Source organism: Callithrix jacchus, chromosome 9, assembly GCF_049354715.1.
Source record: "Callithrix jacchus isolate 240 chromosome 9, calJac240_pri, whole genome shotgun sequence".
Taxonomy (NCBI): domain Eukaryota; kingdom Metazoa; phylum Chordata; class Mammalia; order Primates; family Cebidae; genus Callithrix; species Callithrix jacchus.
Window position 1 is genome coordinate 28720393 of NC_133510.1, and position 18705 is coordinate 28739097.

Below are 18705 nucleotides of genomic sequence, written 5' to 3' on the forward strand. Positions count from 1 at the left end.
AAAATAGGCTAAGGGTTAGTATTTAATTCAGTGACAATAGAGGATCATTAAAGATGTTAGGCTGGGGCCGAGCGCGGTGGCTCACACCTGTAATCCCAGCACTTTGGGAGGCCAAGGCAGGTGGATCACGAGGTCAAGAGATCGAGACCATCCTGGTCAATATGGTGAAACACCGTCTCTACTAAAAATACAAAAAAATTAGCTGGGCATGGTGGTGCGTGCCTGTAATCCCAGCTACTCGGGAGGCTGAGGCAGGAGAATTGCCTGAACTCAGGAGGCGGAGGTTGTGGTGAGCCAAGATCACGCCATTGCACTCCAGCCTCGGTAACAAGAGTGAAATTCCATCTCAAAAAAAAAAAAAAAAAGATGTTAGGCTAAGGAGCAATATCATTTGGGTTGAGTGTACAATTTATTTAGAGTAAAAATATAGAATTCATTCAGAATAAAATGGAATGAGGAAAAAAACTGGTTTAGAGACAACTGCAAAGCACCCAGGCAGGAGGTAATAGGAAATATGAGAGGATATATGGTAAGAAGTAAGAGGAAGTATGGTACCACTCAAGAGAATTAAAGAGAATGGAAAAAGAGAGACTCAACTGAAATTGACAGTGTAGAATATTGACTTGTGTCAAAGGAAAAGAAAATGTTTGATATGGCCATGCTGAGTTTGAGATGCCACTGGTGTCTAGCCATCAGTTGGACATTCGGGTCTGAGTTACTTGGGTCCTGAAAAGAAAGATACATGTGGGCACTATCCTCGTGGGAGTGATGTAAAGGCAAAGGATTGAACAAGATAGCAGAGGTAGCAAGTCTAAGTCTAAAAGGAGGAAGAAGAAAACATTCCAGGAGGCACACATATATAGAGAGAAGTAGGAAGAGAAGCATGTGAGGAGAAAGGAGAACTGAGAGAAGAATACCAGGGATGCAGAGAGGGGGATGCTTAAAGGGTAGAAGCAACAATCAAATGCTAAGGAGAAGTCAGGGAAGCTCAGCCTCAGATGAGCACTTGGATCCAGTGTATAGGTCTCTGTCTGTCTCTGAAAAAGCCACTTCAGTGGGGCTGAGAATGGAAAAGTCAGCACTCAAGATAATGAACAATGAGTTGGTACACAGCAAGGAAGTGGACTCTAGGAAGTTTGATAGGATTATATAGAATGAAGATGGAAATGACAAGGGAAGGATTGATGGGGAAAGGGTCGAGGGAATCAGGCTGGCAGTTAGAGGGCTTAAACTGACAAGGAAAAAGGGCACATACTCCTCAGAAGCACATTAGAAAGAAGAAAGTGTAGTAAGGGGCAGTGAAAATACAAATACTCTCTCCCTAGACCTTGTCGCCCATGCCTATGGGCACAATTACCACCTCTCCAGGAATGACTCACAAATGTCTATCTGCTGCCTTAACCTATTCCTGAGCTCCTGGGCTACATATAAAACTGCCTGCTAAAAATACCTGGCTGTCTGCAAGGCACCTCAACTTCAATTCAACCTACCCAAATCAAATTCATGACCTTTTCTCCCAAACAGTGTCATCCTGTACTGTTCCCTGACTGATAAATGATATTATTATCCACCAAAATTGCCAAAGTCAGAAAGTGAGGACTTACTTCTGCCCCTCTATTGCTCTCAACTTCACTCCCAACCAAAGAGCTTTTAATGTCTTGTCAAATCTGCTTTTTCCCCCTTCTAAGCTCTGCACTGCAGCTAGAGTGACCTTTTCAAAACTCAACTCTGAACATGTTCACTCCTGCTTAGATCCCTGCAGTGACTTCCTCTTGGGCAGGGCCACAGTCTGACTTGACTGTTGAGGCCCTATGTTGAGGCCCTATCTGGCCCTGACTACCTCCCTGCTTCACCCCACATTCTCCCCGACCCACATAATTTCAGTTCTCTTCTACCTCTGAGCTCTGCACATGCTGTTCCACATGCCTAATACTTCCTTCCCACCTTCCTTTCTACCTGGTTAACTTCTTCAGGGAGAATAAGAGACAGTAGTATATTACGGACTACAAGTAGTGATTAGGTCTTCAAGTTTGGAATCAAACAGAGTTCCAAACCCTACCTCTCGACTCACCCACTGGTTGATCCTAAACAAGTTATATACTGTATCTAAGCCTAAGTTTCTCACCTGTATGTTAACATAAGTCCATACCTCACAGAGATTATTCATAGAAAGCACTAAAATCTGAGACTGGCATATAGTGCCCATTTGGTAAATTTCTGCTATTTTTTCTTAATCTTCCTTCCAGCCATAGCTCAATATCATTTCTTCGAGAAGCCTCTGCCCAGGTCACCCCCCACTTCATCTGCACCCGCAGTCTCCTTTGTTGCACCCAACACAGATTCAATTTTGCACTTATGTATAAGAGTTTCAGAATATACCTGTCTTCTCCATCAGAAGGCTGCTTGAAAGCAGGATTCACCTGCTTTGCTCATGCAGGGAGCCCAGCCTCTAGCATAATGCCTGACACAGAGTAGACACTCTACCAATACTTTCTCAATGAAGAAATGAATGAATGAGCAAACCACAATAGCCCAGCTGTGGTAAGAGCAGGAGTCAGCATATCCAACTTGTCCTGTAAGCAACAGCCCAGTATTTGGTCATTTGGCCAGTGCATCCTTGCTTTAGTGGGGGCCTGATTAGTAGTCTGTCATCTCATCCATCAATGCCTGTAAATCATTATTAGCAATATGTATTTTTTAGAAACTCGATGAGTCTGAGGTAAAATTTATATTCATGCAGGCCTCATTGGCCAAGGACATTTGATCTCCCCTGGTTGAGGCTGATAAAGATAATGACAGCAGTGATGATAATGCCATAATTAACAAAACTTATGAATATTAGCACATTGAACCCTAGAACGCTTTGGCCTAGTAAATGGAACATACAGAACAGAAGCTCCTGAAGGTCATCTCACATGCCAAGTGAGAAACAGTGAGAGAGCCCCATCACTTGCTCTCTTTGTCCCATCTTAATTTTCTGTGTTGTAGACACATACACACATGCCTCACCAGGTCTCCGTGCCTGGATATGACCTTCTCTGGTCTTCTATTAACTGTGACACATGAAGTTCATGAGTCAGGCCCCATAGTCTGCATCCCTGCTTCTCCCTCCCCCCATGTCTCTTCCAAAGAAGACCACTGAGTCGGCTCACATTTTATTTTAGGGAATGTTTTCTGACTACTTCTCTTGGTGTCTGCTAATGGGGAAATACCAAATCTGTGGGAAATTCCTACACAGTTCTCAACAAATATGAGGAAAAGCAAATACAAGTTCTCTATGATTCTTTATACATTGCTTTTACATCATGTAAACCCTTTGATTAACATCTGGCCATGTGCAGTGGCTCACACCTGTAATCATGGCACTTTGAAAGGCTGAGCCTGAGGCGGGAGGATCACTTGAGCCCAGGAGTTTAAGACCAGCTTGAGCAACATAGTGAGACCAATGTCATTCGGGAAAAATGACAAGCCAAGTCTCAATCATTTTAGAAGTTTAAGAAGGCACACCCGGGAGACAGGTCTATGCCTTTCTATGAAGATGATTTTGAGAGCTCCAAATTTAAAGGGGAAAGGGTGGGACATTGAGAAGTACACAATTTTCATGTAAGATGCAGATAGGAAAAAATGTTTTTCATGTCTTTGGCTCAGTGAATCTGCATTTTTTAATGTAAGGTGATATAAACAAATGGGGCAGAGGAAAAATCAGATATGCCTTTCTGTCTGGAGGGCAGGGGGATGACTGCACCGGTAAGGATAAGCTATCAATTTATGTTGCCATGGTGAAATTGTGAAATTTTAACAGAAACACCTTAAAAGATTTTGAAGTTCATTAGGAATTTCCTTGTGGGCAAAATATGGCAGCGGTATGTGGTTTTTAATCTTGTAGCCATCTTATTTAGGAACCAAAAAGGGGGAAGCAGGTTTACATAATCCAGTCCCCAGCTTGGCTTTTCCCTTGGACTTAAGGAGTTTAGGTTCCCAAGATTTAATTTCCTTTCACACCCCTATCTCTACAAAATAAATAAAAAAGTTAAAAATTAGCCGGGCATATACTAATAGCTAGGACTACTAGCACACACTTGTAGTCCTAGCTATTCAGGAGGCTGAGGTGGGAGGATCCCTGGAGCCCAGGAGTTCAAGGCTGCAGTAAGCCCGGATCATGCCACTGCACTCCAGCCTGGGTGACAGAGCATTATCCTGTCTCTTAAAAAAAGGAAAAACCCTCCCTTTGCCTCTAATGACAAATGGTCTTTCCCTTGGTGGAACAGCTTGGGAGCTTTGGGAACACTGAATGCACAGTATGTTCTGCATTGTCATTAGAATCTGTGCTAATGTTATCAATGGCCTTTCTTTTATTGAGTACCTAGTAAATGTAGCAAACCAAAGGCCTGAGATGCATCTACTTTACTTGTCATTGAATTAAGTAGTAGCTTCAATGCCATAAGAGTAAAATCTAATGAGTTTTGTACTCTTTTTAGAACAGGTAAGGAAAATTGAAGTCTTAGCATTCACAGATGATATGGCCCTTTGTGTCCTAGTTTATCTTAGGAGTTCTCTTTGACCCCTGGCAGACTGTTTTCTTTAGTTGAAACAGTAAAGTGTGATTATCCACAATATGATAATGTTAAGAATAGCAAGGAAAACCTTTCATTTCCAGAACTTAGTGACCCTTTTTGAAGAAATCCATTATTGTCTAGCAATTGTATTACAAAAGCACATTAGTGCTTAAAATGTGAAGTGGCTATGGAGGAAAAAAAAGGCATATGTAACATTAGATGCAAAAACAGATTGTAAAGTCATGTCTATGCGAAGATTGTAACTACGTGAAAATTAGATAACCTATTGACAGTAACTGGAAGGAAACATTTAACAGCTGATTTTTAGACTGGCAAGATAAGAGACTTTTTTCTTCTTTTTTTCTTGCTTGATTTATTTTATTGTTGTTATAGCATTATTATTATTATTATTATTATTATTATTTGAGACAGAGTTTCGCTCTTGTTACCCAGGCTGGAGTGCAATGGTGCAATCTCAGCTCACCGCAACCTCCACCTCCTGGGTTCAGGCAATTCTCCTGCCCCAGCCTCCTGAGTAGCTGGGATTATAGGCACGCACCACCATGACAAGCTAATTTTTTGTATTTTTAATAGAGACAGGGTTTCACCATATTGACCAGGATGGTCTTGATCTCTTGACCTCGTGATCCAGCCTCCCAAAGTGCTGGGATTACAGGCTTAAGCCACCGCACCCGGCCTGTTGTTACAGTATTATTTGTACAATATAAGATTGTCAGCTGAACATGTATATTATGCTTAAAATTATAATTCTATACTTATACTACAGACATCAAAAAATTTATACTCCACCTTAAAATTGAATATGGAAAATATGGAGCTTTTTGCCTTATCTTTAAAAACTATTATTTAATCTGTGAAATAAAAAAGGGAACAACTTCTAGGACAGCTCCTAAAACTGGCAGAAAACAATTTATCTCCTTTGGCATCACTGACAACAGTCTCAAAATGTTTATTTCTTTAATGAGAAATGGTAGAACAAAATAACTTATTACTAAATTTTCTTTCTGATTATCTAGTAGACCAGAGAACATCTTTGAAAGAAAAGAAAAAAAAAAAAAAAACCGCCATACATTTGATGAATCTTTAGTGGGACTAAGCCAGAAAAGACTTCACCTTATATTTGCCTGGTGAGTACTAGTGCTTAAAGATAGAGAATGCTGGCTGGTTTCTAACAACCAGAATTAAATCCCTAAATTATAGGTCTGCAATTTCAACTCAGAAAATAACCATACAGTTCCCCTGTTTCTTAGCCCTCTATTCAGTACTTAGTCCCACAGGGACCTGTTGCCTGTAAACAAAACTGAATACAGAGTTAGAATAAATCTCACAGGGAATAGGCACTTCCTGATGTCTTAAATTTCCATTTACTTCTTAAATCAAAAGACTCTTATCCATAAGATTTGGCTGCCTTTTCCTTCTTGTGTGCCATGAAGCTCAGGTCTTTCCTTGTATACCTTCCAAGCGATCCAATCCAACAAAAATGTATCCAGCTGAGTGGCTTCCCAGAGCTGTTAGGTCAACAAGCTCTACCAGCAGGCCTTGGAAATACCTATTGGCCTTTGAACACTGTGTCTCATCCATTGGTTAGCACAGTTTAGGCTGAACATCTAAACAGTTCAATCAGGAATTGCTGGACTGCATGTTCCTAACCTTCCTCTTCGCATGTCTGCTGGTAAGCGGTGAGAGATATCAGCAGCAAAAACAAATAAGTCAAAGCTACAATAATAAGCAATATTGTGAGCAACAAATGAATTTACCCAATATCAGTAAATTGACTGCCATTCTAAAAAGAGTGAACTTCATTCTGAGAGCAATGGGGACCGATGGGAATGACTTTGAAAAGGAAGAGGATAATGTAACATGGGTTTAGGATAAGAACTCAGCCTAGAGGCAAGATGAATATAGATTTCAGACAACAGAGATCAGAACTGGGCAACAAATAAAGGCTGCCGAAATAGTTGAACTGACCCAAATCAAGGCAATGATGGTAGAAATAGAAATGGAATAGACAATAGAGTTTACATGGATAAAATGATGCAACAAATTTGATGCAGAGTAATGAAGAAAAGCACAGTGTAAAGACAGAGTTAAGAAGACATTACAGTTTCTAACCTGGATTACTGCGTCTGAGTGATGCCATTAATATAGTTGAGGAACCAAGAAGAAATGTTGGTTTAGGGAAGAAAACAATGAGTTTGATTTTGGATATAATAGGTTTAAAGTGTCTGAAGGGACATCCATGAGGAATGGCCCAGCAGACAATTAAGATATGCCAGGGTTAGAAAAGAACATTTAACAGTACAGACTAAAATTAAATCCTGGTTCTGCCACTTAGAATAAGTGGCCTTGTATAAGATATTTAAACTTCTGAACTTTCTATTTATTTATCTAAAAAAAATGAAGATAATTACATTGTAGAATTTGGCAAGGATTAAATAAAAAATGTGTGGAAAGCACTTGCAATATCTGACACATAGTAAGTACTCAAAAAAAAAAAAAATGATCTCCCATTGAACCGCTACAAAAATCTCTTCCTGTTCTCAGTTTCATACTGTGCCTCCTTTGGTCCACCTCTGCATGGCAATTGAGGAGATCTTGTCATAACAAAGAGGAACTCCCCATCACTCCGCTACCTAAAATCCTCTAAGGTATCCCTCTGAAACATGATCTATAAGGTCTGGCATTTCTATTCCTTGGCCCTTGACCATGCTGGTCTCATTCTACCCTCAGGGCATTTGCAAGTACTGTCCTCCCTGCCTGATGTGGTCTCCCGCAGATTTCTCAAGGTTGGCTTTTTTCATCCTTTTGCTGTTAGCTTACATGGTACCACCTCATGGAAGCTTTTTGGTGATTGTTTCATCTTGTTATTCTGTTTTTATTTTATCTATAGAACATTACTATTTGAAATGAAAAATTTAAATATGTTTACATGATGTTGTCTGTTCCCTCTGTTCAATAAGAATATCAGTTCCGTAACAGCTTGTCTGTCTTATTTCCCACTCTGTTCTAAGTACCTGGCATAGATTAGTCTCTCCATAGTCATTGAATGAATGAATGCAAATATCCGGAATAATTGTGGACCCTTAAATATAAAGTGTACATTTCACCTCCAGTAAGATGAAACAGTCTGACTCAGAAACATAAGCCCATGATGTTGACATACTGTAATCTGGATGTCCCACTGAGGTAAGCCAATTAACCTCTCTGGCCTCCATTGTCCTTCTCACTGTAAAAGAATGAACAATTGTCACTCTCTTGCCCAAGACGGATGCACTGAAGAACAAGTGAGATGAAATCTGGCATACGTCTAGAGTTTTACAAGAGGAAGACATTCTATTTTACTGTTCAACCCATCATAAAGATGACTGACACAGGCCAAAATGGCATAATCAAAATCCCTAAAGTCACATCAAATCACTAGACTATGAATCCCCAAAAGGTCCTGAAACAATAGTCTATCAAAATTTCCACTGAGCTGCAATGATAATGTAAATCCCAGGATCACAATTCACTATGGTAGTTCCCGAAATATTATGAAAAACAAAACCACTCCCCAAATGGATTAGTAAGAAAGAAAATGCAAAATACCTTCTGCCAGAGCATGATCAACACTGTGATTTCCAGACTCCTGGCTTCCCTCTCTCTGTGGACACAGTTAGTGTCCCCTTCATACACAGGGGCACACTGCTGGAGCATTCACTCAGCATCTCCTTGGAGGCTTACTCTTAGAAGAGCTTTTTGACATATACCCAAACAAACTGAAGAAAATATCTTAGTCTTGAGCTCTACTTCAGGCCCGCAAATGGAAGCTGGCTTTATAGGTGAACAGATAATGGCTCAGCTCAGGATGACTCTGACTTAAGCAACATTGCTCTCTAATTGCCTACCTTCTATGAGAGCAAAGAGATCCAGAAATCTCATCATACTTGGTATAAAATTTAAAAGAATGAATGCTTCACTTAGGTGGCCCAGGTTATTTTGACTTTGTTGCTTAGCTGTTGCATAACTTTAGGCAAGTTATTCTAAACTTTCAAGGGCTTCAGATTTTAATTTCTAATGTAAGGATAATAGTGCCTGTCTTTAGTTGGTTGTTGTAAGGATTAAAGAGATAGAATAAAATGCTAAGCATACTCAATGAACACCATTTATTCATATGAACCAGTAGCCAATAATAATTATCAATAATACATTAATCCAAGCTATTTCTTTTTAATTCATCCAGCAAATTGTAATTGGGCATCTGCTTGATACCAGGCTTTGTGTTAGAAGCTAGAGATACAAAAATAAACATGGTAGACTGATCCCTATCTTTGTGCATTCAACATATTTGTAAATAGGCAATTATGGTGTGACATTATAAGTGCTATCATGGGAAGAGTCCAGAGTGCACTGAGAGCATCTGAATGGAACATCAAAATGGCCCAGGGAGTCAGGAAGTCTTCTCAGTAGAAGTGATGCTTAAGTTATGGATCAAGGAAGTCATCCAAAAGGTTGGGGAGGTTGGAGTAAAGGAAATCGTATGCAGAAGAAATACTATTTGCAGATACCTGAAGAATAGAGAGCAAGACATTCTTAAACTGCAGAAAGTAGGTTTGAGCAAGGCACAAAAGGCTAGTAAAAAAAAGAGTTTTTGTAAGTTCTTGTTAAAGAGTTTTTACTTTAATCAGAGAACCATCTGGAACATGGTAAGATTTAAGCCAAAGAGTGGATTGGTTGTATTTATGGTAACTCTATTTATAGTAACTCTAGTTGCAGTATTAAAAAATAGATTAGGCAAAGAAATCACTATAAGTCTATGAATTAAAAAGATATCCTTCAAGGATGTAGACCAGAGGACATATTCTACAGATATCTAGAAGGGACAATGATGGGATTTGGCAATTGATAGGAAGATAGACTGAGGGAGAGAAAGGAATGGAAAATAAGTATCAGGTTGAATGGTAGTGCCACTCACTGAGATAGGAAGTACAGAAGAGAAGCAGCCTTGAATGGTCAATATAGGATAAGCTGAGTTTAAAATGCCCACAGAGCTCTCAGATGGAATATTCAGCAATAAGGTGATTAGATCAGGCCCAATGATATGGTTCAGCTGTGTCCCCAAGCAAATCCCATCTTGAATAGTAGTTCCCATAATTCCCTCATGTCATGGGAGGTGCTTAGAGGGAGGAAATGAATCACGGGGGCACCTACCCCCATGCTGCTGGTCTTGTGATAGTGAGTGAGTCTGCACAAGATCTGATGGTTTTTATAAGGGCTCTTTGCTCAGCACTTTTCTCTCCTGCCACCATGTGAAGGATATATCTGCTTCCCCTTCTGCCCTGATTGTAAGTTTCCTGAGGCCTCCCCAGCCCTACAGAATTGTGAGTCAATTAAACCGCTTTCCTTTATAAATTACCCCGTCTTGGGTATTTATTTTTTATATATTTTTTGAGACAGAGTCTCACTCTATCACCCAGACTGAAGTGCAGTGGTACAATCTTGGCTCACTGCATCCTCTACTGCCTGGGTTCAAGTGACTCTCATGCCTCAGCCTCTCACATAGATAGGACTACAGACCCCCACCACTACACCAGGATAATTATTTGTATTTTTAGTGCAGATGGGGTTTTGCCATGTTGGCCAGGCTGGTCTCAAACTTCTGGCTTCAAGTGATCCACGTACACTGGCCTCCCAAAGTGCTGAGATTACAGGCATGAGCCACTGTGCCTGGCTTGTCCCAGGTATTTATTTATAGCAGCATGAGAATGGACTAATGCAGACCCAAATATTTTTTTGTAATCAGCATTACAGCTACCTTCTTTTAGTATTTAATTCCTTTAGTACATGCCCCAATGATCTAGCACACAGGACTTCTGGTCCTCAAATATACCAAGCTCATTTCTACCTCTGGGCCTTTTTATCTGTTGTTCTTTCTACCGGGAATACTTTTCTCTGAGATGGCCAATTGCCTGGCTTCCTGTCATTCAGATGTCAATGCAGACATTACAGAGAGATCTTCTTTGACCATCCAACCTGAACTCTTCCCAAAAGCGCTCTCAATCACCCTGTCCTATTGTCAGAAATTATCTTGTTCTTTTATTTATTTACTTCTTTCTTATCATTCACACTCTATAACTGCACTCTTCAATACTGTATTCACTAGCCACCTGTGGCTTTGTGAATTTAAAGTAAATAGAATTAAATGAAATTTTAAAATTCTGTTTCTTTAATTGTGTACTAGCCACATTTCAAAGACTTAATAGTAATTAATTAGTAATATGGTAGCTACTGGCTACCATATTAGACAATACAGATATAAAATTTTTCTATTATTGCAGAAATTTTTAATGGATTGCTTGATGCTAGAAAGCAAGTGCCATGTGAGACACTTCTATATTCCCCATGTCTACAAGAATGTTTTCTAATCTGTAGGCCACGGTTCATTAGTTGGTTGGGAAATTTAGTGGATTGTGGCCAATATAAGTTTTAATGAAATAGAAGAGAAAATAACAAAATATATCACACTAACATAAGGAAAGTAAGAATTTATTTTATTATTATTTTTTATTATTTTTTTTTTTGACAAAGTCTCACTCTGTCACCCAGGCCAGAGAATGCAGTGGCATGATCTTTGCTCACTGCAACCTCCAGCTCCAGGTTCAAGCAATTCTCCTGCCTCAGCCTCCTGAATAGCTGGCAATATGCGTGCCCACTACCATGCCCAGCTAATTTTTGTATTTTTAGTAGTGATGGGGTTTGGTCAAGTTGGCCAGGCTGGTCTTAGACTCCTGACCTCAGGTGATCTGCTGTCTTGGCTTCCCAAAGTGCTGAGATTACAGGCATGAGCAACCACACCCAGCCAGGAGTTTCTTAATGAAAATTCTATTGTGTATGTGTGTCCTAGGTTGTATTATAAATTGTATTATTTGTTATATGTCACAGTAAAAAAAAAAGTACCTGTATCTGTAATATGGGTTCCAATGTTTTCGCTGAATCAATAAATAAATGAAGTGATTTTATAAAATTTATTTGATTTAATAAAATCTACCACCAATTACAGCCTTGTGAGGCAGGAATTGTTGTACCAATTTTAAAGATGAGAAAACTAAAACTATAAGGGTTAGGCGACTTGCCCAGATAACAAAACGTATAAGAATACAAATTGAGAGTAAAATCCAAATGTGGCTGGATCTCAATTCAAGATTCTTGACCACAGATGGGTTGTTCTTGAAGCACTGAACATGGGTGGCTCACATAATCTCAGAAGAAATGAGAAGCTCAGATGGAACCCCAAAGAAGCCCGATGTTGAAAGATAGGCAAAGGAGGAAGAGTCTTAAAGACACTAGAGAAGCAGCTAGAGAGGAGTCTTGAGAAGGAAGCGGATCACAACAGGAAGGAGGGAGAGGTCCCAGTTGTGAAATGATCCAAACTGCAAGGAAAATAAAGACTGATCTTTATTAAAGACGTTGGCAAGAATCATTTCAGTGAACTTATAGAACGCCAAAGACTGACAGTAAAGGGGAGATGAATATAGACAACAGCCAGGAAGTTTGGCTATGAATCAGAAGGAAGAAGCCACAGTCAAGGCAGGGTTTCTGCTTATTTATTTACTTGTAGAATGTTCTGAGTGTGACTATATGTTGATGTAAATGTTGGTATACTGAGAGAGGATAGTTAAAAGACCAGAGTTCTTGAGAAGATGAGAGGTGACAAAATCCAGGTAAGAGGTGGGGCAATTGGCCTTGGATAAAGCAAGAAATAATCTCTTGTTTAATGAGGAGGAAAGGAAGAAAAGCTAAATGCCCAGAGACCAACTGCAAGTCTCTATAGCAAAATGTTGCCATAGCTCTTCTCTGATGGCCTCTTTTTTCTCTAAGACACAGAAAGAGAATTTGTGTTGTGAATGAAGAGAGATCAGGAAATATGTGGAATTGCCTCGATTAAAAAAAACAAACAAACCAAGGTTGTATTTACATTTGGATGAGCATAAACCCTCAGAAAACTGTTCCTAGTTTTCCAAAATCAGTAAGCCAAAACCTCTCTCCATTGCAGTGCACAGCAGGAGTGGAAATACAAAATGTTTATAGACATATATTCCAGTCAGGTGAGAAAAGAGGAGGGAGCAGACCAGGAAAAGTAGATTATGAGGCAGCACAGAGGGTCCACTTGAAGGTGGAGCCTATGAACTTTTAGTGACATCAGTTGGCAAATGTCATGGAAATGAATGGAAAATCTCTTACTCTAATTGAGCTGTTTAACACATCGGGACTTCAGTAATAAGAACCTGACTTCATCCCTCCTGTAAACACTTAAAGCTGAAAGAAACAAAACATCCAGCACAGACTAAAAGAAAAATATAAAAAATATAGCCATTTTGTGGGATTTATCGGACCCTTAAGTGCATAAAATCTAAAGCAAAGATGTAGCCTTTCAGAATCCTCATTTGAGCCTTATGCATTTGTCAGAATTTCCCAATCTTGTATTTATAGGTACATCAGATAATATTAGTATACAAGATTTCTTTTAAATTAAACATAAGCCCTCAAAAACCTGTTCAGAGTTATCCTAAATCAAATTTTTAAATGCCCTCTATCACTGTGTAGTGAGGTAATAGGAATATAAAACATTAAAATTAATTTCATTCCCAATGGGAAAAGCAAGTTATTATTTTTCTTTGTCTGAAATGCTTGACTGCTCCATACCACCATGCTCATAGCCACACACCCCTACTCCCTTCCAATGAGTCAATATTTTCCTCTTGCCATAAGGCTCTTAACATCTCTGAGAGCTCCCCAGTGCCTTTATTGCAGACACAGTGGCAATGGAATGCACCCTCCAGAATCCAGTGTAGCTCTACAAGGCAGGGTCACATCTGCTCTGCAGCCACACCCTGCCTAGTTAGCCCAGGGCTGACCAAAACAGAAAGATCAGTACATATGCTGAAGGCCCTTACAACCATTTGGTGAGAAATGTTGGATCCTTGCCTTACTCCACATACCCCCAAAATTCCAGATTCACCAATGTCAGAGATGTGTGAGCCAGAGCAACTCCATCTTGAATAGGAGCTGGATAAAATAAGACTGAAAACTACTGGGCTGCATTCCCAGACAGTTAAGGTTTTCTAAGTCACAGGATGAGCTGAGAGGTCAGCTCAAGATACAGATCATAAAGATCCTGCTGACAAAACAGTTTGTGGTAAAGAAGCCCGCCAAAACTCACCAAAACCAAGATGGTCACAAGAGTTACCTTTGGTCTTCCTCACTGCTTACACTCCCACCTGTGCCATGACAGTTCACAAATGTCATGGCAATGTCAGAAAGTTACCCTATATAGTCCAAAAAGGGGAGACATGAATAATCTACCCCTTGTTTAGCATATCATCAAGAAATAACCTTAAAAATGGGCAACCAGCAGCACTCAGGGCTTCTCTGTCTATGGTGTAGCCAATCTTTTATTCCTTTACTTTCTTAATAAACTTGCTTTTGCTTTGCACGGTGGACTCGCCCTGAATTCGTGCTCATGTGAGATTCAAGAACTCTCTCTTGGGGTCTGGATAGAGACCGTTTTCCTGTAACCCCAATATGTAAAATAGAAAAATAAAGCCATAAGAGTACCATGAAGGGAAAAAAATGGCAGAATTTTTTTATGACCTCAAAAAAGTGGAAAATGCCTTTCTAAATTTTTCCATAAAACTCAGAAGGTGTAATATCAAAGATTGAATGCATTTGACTACATAAAAAATAGAAGTTTCTGTATATCTCAAAATACTATAGGCAAGATCAAAAGAAACTGTACCTCACATGAGAAACTAAGGACTAATTTATTTCCTGAATAAAGAGCTCTTATAAACCAATAAGAAAAACTAATTAAAGGCAAAGGATTGGAATGGCCCACAGAAAAGGAAAAAACAAATTACTTAGATTATAAAGAAGCACTATACTTTTCATAATAAAAAAGATGTGAATTTAAGCAGATCAAAGTATTTAAGAACATTGTGTTGTCAAGTATTTAAAGAAACAGGCACATTCTTGCTTTGCTGGTGGAAATATGAATCATAACCTTTTGCAATTTGACAATACTCACTGAAATTTAAAGTACACAAATTGATGGAACCAGAAATTGAATTCTGGGTATTTATCCCATAAATATATTCCCAGAAATGAAAATGTATCTTTGTAATAGCAAAAGATTGAAAATAACCAAGATATCCCATACTGGAAGATTAAGACAGTATTATTAAATATTGAGAAGGGAGGATCTCCAAGATATGGCTAAGGAAAAAATAGCATGGTTCAGAACAGTGTATAGAGTATGTGATCACCTGTATTAAAAAAAAAATGCCCATATTCTTATGTATGCATATGATTGTAAATATCCAACATACCCCTATTAATATTTATAATAAACCAGTAACAGTGATTGGGAAAGGAAAAGATGGCTGGAAATTAAAAGAAAGAAGGATATTTGCTATTCAACATATTCTATGTGGACATTTTGCATTTTTTAACAGATGCTAACAAGTTAAAAATGTCAATATCCAGCAAACTAAATGACGATATCACCAACTCACACATACATAAAGTTAACTTAACAGTATAAAACTGTGAGAAGGCTGATCAGTGATCAGTTGAATTCACCTTAGAAAGTTTTTCTCTAAATATGAATTCTGGGCTGTGTGTGGTGGCACACCTCCATAATCCCAGCACTTTGGAAGCCAGGGCAGGTGGATCACCTGAGGTCAGGAATTTGAGAAGAGACTTGCCAACATGGTGAAACCCCCTCTCTACTAAAAATACAATTATCCAGGTGTGTTGACAAATGTCTGTAATCCCAGATACTTGGGAGGCCGAGGTAGGAAAATCTCTCAAACCCAGGAGGTGGAGGTTGCAGTGGGCCGAAATTGAGCCATTGCACTCCAGCCTGGGCAATAGAGCCAGACAGCATCTCAAAAAAGAAAAAATAAATAAATAAATATGAATTCTGGATGAAAGCTGGAGCTTAACATTCTTGTGGACACAGAAAGCACACAAGCAGTGTCAATAGCACCATTGCTCCCATGGAGAGGAAGGGAACAATTGAAGTCACTAATGTATGAACATAGGAGCTTCTTTGCAGGCCATGATTATGTGATTACGGCTTAGTTCCAATCTTAATTAACTGCTATTTTAAAAAATAATTTGTAATAATATCATTAGAAAAATTAAAATAAAGAAAAAAGGGGGGAGGACTCAAGATGTCACTGTGAGAACAACCCAGGATTGCAGCTCTCCTTGAATCCACGGAGAGGTGAGTCAGAGATGCATTTCCAGACTGATCTTTGTTGCCCACAGAACGGGGAAATTCCCAAGTGTAAAAAAGACGTGGGACGCCTGGCAGTACCTCTGCCTGACGAAACCGACAGCCAGGGTGGTGGCAGCCGGCCCTACCCATCACTCCCCACAGGGTGTGCTTGTCTGGGTGCCCTGTTGAACCGGCAACCTGAGACTTGAGAGGACTGGACTTGAGACTGAACGAGACTTGGACAGTGGGCCAGCCCAGGGGACTGCAGGGACAGAGCATTTCGGCTAGCCCAGTGGGACGAACAAAACCGCGATTTCCAATGATCCCCGTGCAGACGGTCCAAGATGCTCTGTGGTGAGGAGCGTCCACCATTACTGAGGCAACCCGTCCCGACTGAGATGCACGCCCACTGCTGACGCACCCTGCCATTGCTGAGGCAACCCACTACAACAGAGAGACTCCACCTCAGGGCGTGGTGGAGACCACAGCAGAACAGCAGAGCCTGCCCCAACAGGGCGAGCCTCACAACAGCAGGGTGGAGCCTCGGCAGGCAAACAGTGGCTAGTCTGCCTCCTAGCTGGGCAGGACACCTCAACGAACATCCAAAAATAAAGCCCAAACCCCCCAACACAGAGCATTTGAGAAAAAAATGCCTTTTTAATGAGCTCTGTTGCAGCAGAATCAAACATAGCAGCCTAACAGCCCTGAATGAACAACAGAGATCACAGCTCAGCAATTGAGCTCCTATAAAGTAGAGACTGTCTCCTCAAGCAGCTCCCTGACCCCTCTATATCCAAAAGACTGACATTTCACAGGCATCATCCTGGGACAAAGATAGCAGAAAAAGAAACTGGTAGCATCCCTCACTGTGCCACAGCTGCTAGAGGTGCACCCCAGACAAGCAGGGCCTGGAGTGGACCTCAGCAGTCGTACAGTGAAGGGGCTAGACTGGTAGAAGGAAAACCAAGTAACAGAAATACTTCATAATCAACAATCTGGGTGTCCACTCAGAGACGCAATCGAAAAGTCAGCAACTACGCAGGCGACAAGCGGATAAATCCACAAATATGGGAAGAAACCAGCGAAAAAAGGAGGAAAATACCCGAAACCAGAACACCTTGTCTCCTAGAAAGGACCAAAACTCCTCACCAGCAAGGGAACAAAGCTGGACGGAGAATGACTGTGACGAAATGACGGAATTAGACTTCAGAAGGTGAATAATGAGAAACTTTTGTGAGCTAAAAGAACATGTAATAAATCAATGCAAAAAAACTAAGGAACTTGAAAAAAGATATGAGGAAATGATAACAAGAATGGATAACTTAGAGAGGAATATGAATGAATTAAAGGAGCTGAAAAACACAATACGAGAACATCATGAAGCCTGCACAAGTTTCAATAGCCGAATTGACCAAGCAGAAGAAAGAATATCTGAAGTCAAAGACCAAATCAATGAAATAAAACGAGAAACCAAAATTAGAGAAAAAAGCGCAAAAAGGAATGAACAAAGTCTCCAAGAAATGTGGGACTATGTGAAAAGACCTAACCTACGTTTGATAGGTGTACCAGAAGGGGACGAAGAGAATGAATCCAAGCTGGAAAATACTCTTCAGGACATCATCCAGGAAAATTTCCCCCACCTAGCAAGACAGGCCAACACTCAAATACAGGAAATACAGGGAACACCACAAAGATATTCCGCAAGAAGAGCAACCCCAAGGCACATAATCGTCAGATTCAACAAGGTTGAAATAAAGGAGAAAATACTAAAGGCAGCCAGAGAGAAAGGTCGGGTCACCCACAAAGGGAAGCCCATCAGACTCACAGCAGATCTATCGGCAGAAACACTACAAGCCAGAAGAGAGTGGGGGCCAATATTCAACATTCTTAAAGAAAAGAACTTTCAACCCAGGATTTCATATCCAGCCAAACTGAGATTCAGAAGTGAAGGAAAAATAAAATCCTTTGCGAACAAGCAAGTACTCAGAGATTTTGTCACCACCAGGCCTGCTTTACAAGTGCTCCTAAAAGAGGCACTACACATAGAAAAAAACAACCAGTACCAACCATTCCAAAATCACACTAAATGCTAAAGAGCATCAACATAATGAAGAATGTACAACAACTAACAGGCAAAACAGCCACTTAGCATCAAAATGGCAGTACCAAATTCACACATAACAATATTAACCCTAAATGTAAATGGACTAAATGCACCAATCAAAAGACACAGACTGGCAAATTTGATAAAAATCCAAAACCCATCAGTGTGCTGTATCCAGGAAACCCATCTCACATGCAAGGATAAAGGGATGGAGGAAGATTTATCAAGCAAATGGAGAGCAAAGCAAAGCAGGAGTTGCAATTCTCATCTCTGATAAAATAGACTTTAAAGCAACAAAGATCAAAAGAGACAAAGAAGGACATTACATAATGGTAAAAGGATCAATACAACAAGAAGAGCTAACGATCCTGAACATATATGGACCCAATACAGGAGCACCCAGATACATAAGGCAAGTTCTTAATGACTTACAAAGAGACTTAGACTCCCACACAATAATAGTGGGAGACTTTAACACTCCACTGTCAATATTAGACAGATCAACCAGACAGAAAATCAACAAGGATATCCAGGGCTTAAACTCAGACCTGGAGCAAGCAAACCTGATAGACATTTACAGAACTCTCCACCCCAAATCCACAGAATACACATTCTTCTCAGCACCACATCACACCTACTCTAAAATTGACCACATAATTGGAAGTAAAGCACTGCTCAACAAATGCAAAACAACTGAAATCATAACAAACAGCCTCTTAGACCATAGGGCAATCAAGTTAGAACTCAGAATACAGAAACCAACC